Here is an 8,345-nt window from a genome sequence, read left to right on the forward strand (position 1 = left end):
GATCTTCAGTTCACTCTGATTTTACCTCTCACACAGGTGGCCATCAGCCACCTTTGCTGCAGTGGGTTTGGTCACCACCAAATGATCTGGGGAAGCTGCTCTTCAGGACATGACACCCATGGACAAATACAATGCTCTTAGCTGTACCTCCTGGCTCCAGTCCCCAAAGGACTCCTTCAACCCTCAAGTTAGAAGGCCATGTTCAAGAGGATAAGCCCAGAGCAAAAGTGGGGTGTCCCAGTCACTTGCATTGACCACACAAACATGGAGACAGCAGATCTGACCCCTGCCATTTCCCTCCATTTCTTGCTTTATGTTCAAGGCAACCAGAGGGAAGAGATGAACAGACACATTATTTGGCAGGAAGACTTTCTTCTTTCAGAGTTGACTGCCTCTGAGGTTGAGGAGGATTAACCCCTACTGCTCCTTCTGAAACACCAGACTCCCTCATGGCCATCCCCACTGCTAATCCCACAGTCAGTGTGGATCCATAAGGACACCAGGACCCACAAGCTTTTTTTTCAGATCTATGCCATTTTACCTCCTGGTGCTTTTCTGGTTCTCATTATCTCTGCAGAGCTGATGACACTTCTGATGACATTTCATCTCCACGGAGGCTTTTTCTGGCAATTTAAGCCTGATTTATTCAACACAGTCAATCATCCATGCTTACCTCTGGCTTGTTAACACCCTGTCTGGCCAAGAACCCTTCCCCTCCTGCCGGTAGAATCCAAACCAGGCTGAACCTCTGAACCCACCTGATGGAGTTAGAGCCTTGGCAGTTTTCTCCTCCTATCCCTTTCCCCTCATTCATTGCTGGTTATTAATCACAGCAGCCTCTTTTTTGGGGGGAAGACCTACCTCCACAGACCCAGACCCACCCCTGAGAAGATCCCAGTGGCAGGTACTGAACAAAGGCAAACTAATTAGCAGTTGTCAGGTAACACCACCAAAAAACCTTAGCCTGGTGATTAGTCCCAGCTGCTCAGAGGGCATGGCCAACTCCAGGTCCCTCCCCAGCCCAGTGGGATGTTTCTGGGTGGGAGAAAGCAGTCTCTTCCCCAGCCTAGTGCCTTCTGCCTTTGTATTTCAGTTCAGAAACACAATTTGGGATCTAGACAGCTCTTAACACTTATCTCTGCCTGTCCCCAGACGCAAATCCACATCCAAAGTACAGCTACAACACATGTAGATCTGTTTGCAACACCTCACTGGAGGAATTAGAGTGACAATGATACTGTACTTAGGGCAAGATGACAACTGCTTCCATCTTGCCAAACAAGAGCGAGGCCAAGGCTGGTCCAGCCTCCTAAATGGTGCTAGAGCTTCAGGCTGGGCTTGGTACCAAACATTACAGTGGAGCCCCTCTACATGGCCCCTATATATCTTTGCTTTTGCAGGCCTGGTGACCTTTCCAAGCTTCTCTCCACCACCTTATTTCTTTTCAGGCTGTTTCTTGCTCATTGTCCACACTGCCTGTCCAAACTATTTTGCAGGAGGAAGGGTCATCTCTCATGAGCCGTCTGCATTGTACCTATGGCAAGGTAGGATGAACTGCCTCTGCAAGGCAAAACTTCCACCTCTGTGTTGTACTTCGGTGCATCTATCTTGCTTGTGTTATAGGAAGGGTCTGTCTTCTGTTCCGGCTAGGTGAGGAAGGGTGACAGCTCTATAACCTGGGTACCTCACGCATTCCCTCCAAGATCTTCGCAGCCTTTGCATTCAGCCAGGCCTGCCAGAGAGGAGGATTCAAGGAGGGCAGCTGGACAGGAGCCCTGTGAGGCAGCCAGGCCTCCACGTACCAGCCACAGAATTCACAAATGAAGCTGCTAACAAATGAGGTGAAGGAAAAGTCTGGAACAGGGATCAAGTCTGGTCGTGGCTTGAGCCCTGACTCCAGAGCAGCTGGTGCAGCCTGGCAGGCAATACACGACTCAGCTGTCCCAAACACCCTTGCTGAGCTGAAAACTTCCTCCACTGTGGGGCAAGAGTGCTGTTCCACCTCCTTGAACTCCTGCAGTCTGGTAAAAAAGGGCAGGGAAAGGGCTCTTTTCCCCCTTTCCAAAGCAGATTTTATGCATCCAGGGTGCAGGGGGAGTAGAGTCAAGAGAGTAGTTGCCCACAGAGTGGTTTTCAGTGATTCACCACAACAGAACACCCTCAAACTTACGGGCCCCCAGGCCCCAACAACACAACCTCAAGAGCAAAAGTGTTCCTCAGCTCTCACTGTGCTGTGAGCTCCCCTCCTAACACAGGTGCCCCTTCCTTCTCTGCCTTCTGAGCTAGGGCAGGCACTCTTCCAACTGGATGCCATCCAGAGCCTCCACTGAGATCCAGAGAAGGGTACAGGAGGTGCCATAAGGGGTGGGAGAAGGAACACGTAAGACAAGGCTCAGAGGTTAGGTCACAGTGCAAAAACTCAGTACCTGTGGGTGTTGGGGTGAGAGGTACCATGGGGTCAGACCTTTTTATTGCTACAGCTTTAGAGATTTCCCTCTTTCCATCTGCCTTCCCACCATCTGCTGAGGCGGCTGCATGGGAGAGAAGGTTTGCAAGGGTCAGTCTTGGGCCAAAGCAGATGGAAAGGACCTGCTGTGAGCATTATACTACAGATGAGCCAGACAGCTGCAACATACCCCTCAGCCCCACCGACAGCTCACTGGATCATCCAGCACAGGGACAGTACCAGGGCTGAAGGAGCTATCTCACAACTGCACACACCGCCCAGGAGGCCGGCTTGCAATGATGAAGAGTCTGCAGCTGAACAAAGAAGTGAATTAAAAAGCTGGTTTAGTCCTTCATTGGAGGCCTGAACAAACAGATGCTGCCAGGAGCTGGTCTCTCCGCCTCCTGGAGACTGTCCTTCTGGTCAGGGACATTTTTCACAGTGCTCCCCAAGGAGAGCCAGCAGCACCTTTGTGTGCTACACAACCTTCTCCTCTGCCTGCACCTTTGAACCTGCTCCAGAATTCTCAGCTCTGCAGGCCTCCAAACTTGGCTTGCTTCAGGCCTAATTAACTCCCTAGTTCATTTATAGTCTTTTGTCACTAAACCAAGTAATTGGTGCAGAGGTGGCAGATCCTTGTGTGTGCTCAAAGGGACCTGACTGCATCCTTTGGTCTGCTGGGGAAGCCCTCTCCTGCTCACCAAGGGGACCTGCAGCCCCTCTCTGCAGCCAGACACTTCAGGATCATCTACAGAGAGCACACTACCTCCCTATTTCCAATAAGGTCCTCCAGTACCTTTGAGGCCATTAGAAGACACAGGAGTCTTCTCAGGGTAAAACACCTTTGAATTCAAGCAAGGAAGTTTGCCTGGACTATGGACTGCACCCTAACCCCATCTCCCTCACAATGTGGTTTCTCCTCACTCCCTTTTGCTTGTATGCATGCACATGTGCAGGCTTAGAAGCCTCCAGCTCGGTGGGCAGGTGCAGAACCCAGGCCTGGCAGTGATGCTGCCCCTCTAGTTTCTCCCCACATTGCTACTCACTCAGGTTTGCAAACAGACGGATGGATTTAAGAAGAAAGTGACCCCGCTGCTCTTTTAGCCACCACCCCCACCATGTTCTTTTTAACCCCTGGCACCACAAGGATAGAAAGTGGCAGGGCCCTCTCACAGGGGGATATCTGGACAGGATTATCCCAGGGTTTCTGGACCAAACAAGCAGCTCCTCAGCCTCTGGAAACCCCCCTTGCCTTTGTTCTTCAGCCTTCTAGGCTTGGGGGAAGGGATCCCAAAGAACATGTTTGTACTGCTGTTCTTAATAGGGTGTTGTGTAACAGAGAGGGAAGTGACTGCACAGGGGACCCCAGCTGAGAACAGAGACTTTAATCCTGCTGCCCAGGGAAAACTTGGACAAAATACCTACATCTGTTCTGTTGCATTAGGCTCATGGCTCAGAGGCTGACAGCTGACCCTGGCTGCTCATGATGCCAAGGTACAGCCCCTGCCAAACAGTGCCAGGGTAAATTACCATGACTGATTAGAAAGGCAAAAGGCAGCCAGAGAAAACTGAGGAGGGAGTTCTGCCAGTGCAGGTTTCAGAAGAAGTGAGAAGGCCAAGCCAGAGCACATCAAGGGGTTTTGTCTTCTCCATTGCCACACTGGCCAACAGAGCAGAGAAGGAGCAACAGTGGAAGAGAACAGGGCAGGGGATGAGAGGGATGAGAGAGGCAGAGAAGAAACCACAGCTGCATCCAGCTCTCTCCACAGGGCTCACCAAGTATGGGCTTCAGAAGATAACCCTCTTCTGCCTCGCTGAACTTGTTCTAGGCTGAGGCTATGGAGTAAAAAAGTTGCTCTATGGGGTTCATGGTGCAAGATGTTGGACTTGCAGAGCAGTGCACACTCACCCTGCTGTGAGTCTGTCAGCTCTAGAACATGTAAGAACACAGGTGTGGGGCTCCTTGACCCAGCACAACAGAACTCCCTGCCAGGCTCAGGCTCTATCATTCTGCATACACCCAACAGCTCTTAAAAAAGTATAAATGAAATAAGCTATTCAGGGAACAGAACACTACCACAGAAATTTGGCAAATAGCAGATACCTAGATGCTCTGTAAATATGCCAGACTTATCAGCATCTTTGGAGGGCCTCTACACTGATACACCCACTGGTAGGTGCTACACAGGGACCACAGGGCAAGCAGGAGAGCCCCTTATCTGTGCAGGCTTTCTCACAGGAACAGCAAGATGCTGAGGGTGGCCCTCCCGTAGACAGGAGAGGGTTTCTGGAAAGCCATTAATACCCAGTTCTGAGAGGGATCTGCCTGTTCCTTATTCAAGTATTACATTGGCTCAATCCTAATTACTATGACATCTATGACAGGATTAAAGCAGATTCTGACTTCCTCTTCCTGCCTAGAGCCACCAGCTGCCAAACACTCCTCCAGGTCAGCATCCTGCATAAGAGAGTAGCTAGCTTCAAGAGAAGCAGAAAGAAAGATCCTTTCTAACTCCTGTCCATCAGAGGCAGGCATTGGCCCTGAAGCAGGAAGGTTTGTTTGCTTTAAATCTTATTTAACCACAGATGTTTTCACTACCCACATCCATGTCACAGTCTTTTATCCGCCCTTAGGAGGACAGGGAGCAAACCCCTTGCTTTCCTTAATCCATCCGTGGAGCAGACAGCTTTGATTAGCCACGTGCTTGTTGCCTTTCAATCCCTGCTGGCTGTCATTTTGACCTTGTCTGACAAGGCAAAGCGAGCAGGATGACCTATGTGTTTTCTCAGCACCCTTCAGCTTTCTGTAAACTTCTACTTCAACACCACAACTGCAATCGGATACCAGTTCCTCTATCCAACTCCACAGGCTACCTTTTCACACAATCCTAAACCTCCAGCACTGAACTGAGTGCTTGAGGAGCAGGGACCCTGCTTAGAAATGCAGCCAGAAAGTTGCCTTCTGATCTGTGAGCATTTCTGCTCTAGAGTCTAAAGACACCTCTTGGGTTCACTACCAACAGTCTTGTGACTCTTTACCACCTACCTTCCTTCTTTCTTCTGTTGTTACTCTTTGACCTGGTGTCTTTGCCTCTGTGCACTCCTGGGGAGCAGACCCATCAAGGTCAGAGCAGCAGCCCTGAGCTGGCTCGGCAGCACCAAGTATATCACATCTCACTAATGTGTTAGGTATGCAGCCCCTCTGAAACCCTGCCCCTGCACTTAAATCACAGCTCAGCCCCGTTAAAGGAGGAGGAACCAGAGGGGTTGAGGTACAGAAGAGCCACCTCCCAGAAGACATTACTAGTCCACCTTCCAAAGCCACTTCCAACAGGCTACTGACATCACTGACTGCAGAGTGGTAGGTTAGCTGGGCCAAGCCAGCTCTACTGAAAACCAACCTGATGCACAGTGTCCAAGGCAGGCACTGCCTGTGCAGGGACCACTTCAGGACAATTGCCTCCTGGGGGTTATAATAGAGTCCTGCTTCCCTTTAGTTCCTGGAGCTGCTGCACTGCTCCAGTCACCTACTGCAACCTATCCAAGCAAATATCAACTTCCACTCCCTCAGACTCTCTGGGAGGGTTAGCGGTGCCTGCAGTTAATGAAGAGTCTACTTCATTATAATGAGCCCTGAAAAGAGAACATCATCTCTCTCTGTGCATCAGCTCAATTCTGCCTTCCTGATCCATGCATTAAAATTCTCTCTCCCCTTGCAAACCGGTAACTAATTTGTGTCTTAGACCCTGATGGAATACAGCTAATCTGGTCAGTGTTACTGCTGTTGTTTATTAAGCATATTATTCTTACTAACCTATTTGTCCTGAGTCTCTTGAGAGAGTGCTGCAGATTAATCATATATATGTAAATCCATCTTCCTTTTATACATTTTAGATGTACTGTTGGAAAACAAACGGGGAAGGGGGAGCAAGGACCTGTGGAGAACCAGGGGATGCCTCCTAGGTGCTGACTTCTCACATGCTCCAGTTTGGGAATTAGAAGCACAGCAAAAGAGTCCACCAGCCAACTCGTTTGCTAGATTAAGAGGTCTGCTGAATAAAAAGAAAAAAAACCAAAATACAACAAACAAACCAGACAACAGTAACCCAAACTGCAGGGTTTCAAAAGTTGAACGTTAGCTCAAGTTGACTATCGGTCCCCCTCTGGTGGCCAAGCAGCCGCAGCTCCCTTCTGTCGTCACAGCAGAGCTCCCACATTGCTGCTACCTGGCCCTGCATCCAGACACCTGGAGCATCCCCGAGCCCGGGGCAGCAAGGCTCTGCTCGAGCACGGCTTCAGAACACTGACCTGGGTCAGGGTGCGTGGCAGATCTGGACACCAGGACAGATGTCATTAATATCGTTTAAAAAGTCAAAAAAATAAAACACCACAAGAGCCAGCATCTGCCCAGTCCCTCAAACTTGATGTTAGGGCTATCTACAACTAGATGCTTGGTTTTTAATAGCAACACTGCAGCACTAGGATCTTGAAATGGGACCACCATTGTGCAAAGAGCTATACAACAACTGGAAACAGAGACTGCCTGCTTTTTGGGATGTGGAATGAGGTGGAGAGAAAGGACAGAACATGAACAGGAAGAGAACCAGGAGAAGGAAACAAGACAGTACAGGTCAGTGTAAGAGACAGCAATTACTGAGATGGTCTCAGGATGTGAGGACACAGCACAAAGTCAACAGCCCACTGTCTTACCAGAAGACACCAAGGTGATATTTTATTAATATAATTTTTATAGTTCCAACTGTGACTACAATCATACTGCATGTGGTTCCCAATATAAAAAGGCCCAGGAGAGGGATGGCTGTGAACTGCTGCTGACTGCTCTGGTCACAAAGAGAAGGGGCTGCCAGTTTTCTCTGAGTAGGGGCTGGAGTCTGTTCCACAGCATCAATAGGGGCCTCTGCAATCTGAGCTGGCCTCTACACAACAAACCACTTTTTCAGACAAACCTGAAAACACTGGGGTGAGTTTCATCATCCTTCAAGAGCATTTCAGAGAATTGTATTTCTTTGTATATCTTTACTTGGTGCCATAAGCAGCACTATATCATCTCAAGGCAACCTCACACTTCAGCTATTGAAACACAAGAGATCTCCAAGCAGCTGCTCCTTCTGGTACAAGATGAGATTTCATAAAAAACTCAGAAACTGCATGAGTTTACAGGCCTTCAGAATTACATTAGTATAAATCCCTAATTTAAAGGGGTGGGTACAGGCCAACACCCTTCCCACAGCTTATCAGAGAATTGCCTGAAGATGGAGAGAATTTGGTTTTGGCCACTTCAGAGTTACTCCCCAAAAAACTACCCAAACTCACTCTGGCCTTCACATGCCTCCAAGAAAACTCTGTAAAAGTCTTAGGCCAGTTTCAGTTTCTCTGTCTCTCATATGGTGCAAGAATTTAATTTCCTTCATCTGTAGTCATTGCAGCTTTATACCAAGCCTGAGGAGCTTGGCTCTTGGTCTCACTCCCCACTTCCAACCCCCCACAAAATTTCCCATGCCTCAACATACTAAGCAGTGTGCCATCCCTGCAGCAGGGTAGCCAGAAAAGACATGGGGAATTTTGGGTCTGCTTCAACTACAGCTGCTTTGGTTTAGTGCAAAAAAAGTTATAGCAAATTATGTCAAAAAATGAACACACTCAGTAACAGCTCCATCCTACAATCAAGTTTCATGCTCTAAAGAGATTAGGAATTCTCACACATTCAATTAAAAAAACAACCAATCAACCAAAAATCTCAAACCCAAAGAAAGAATTTAAGTGGAAGATTCTAAGATCTCAGATTCTGAACCTTACAGCTGATGCTGAGACAGGCTAAGGTTCTTGTGAATTTTTTTTCTTTCAAATTGTTCAAATTCTTTCTGCTGTCATGTGCCAG

Source organism: Calypte anna, chromosome 5A (genome assembly GCF_003957555.1).
Source record: "Calypte anna isolate BGI_N300 chromosome 5A, bCalAnn1_v1.p, whole genome shotgun sequence".
Taxonomy (NCBI): domain Eukaryota; kingdom Metazoa; phylum Chordata; class Aves; order Apodiformes; family Trochilidae; genus Calypte; species Calypte anna.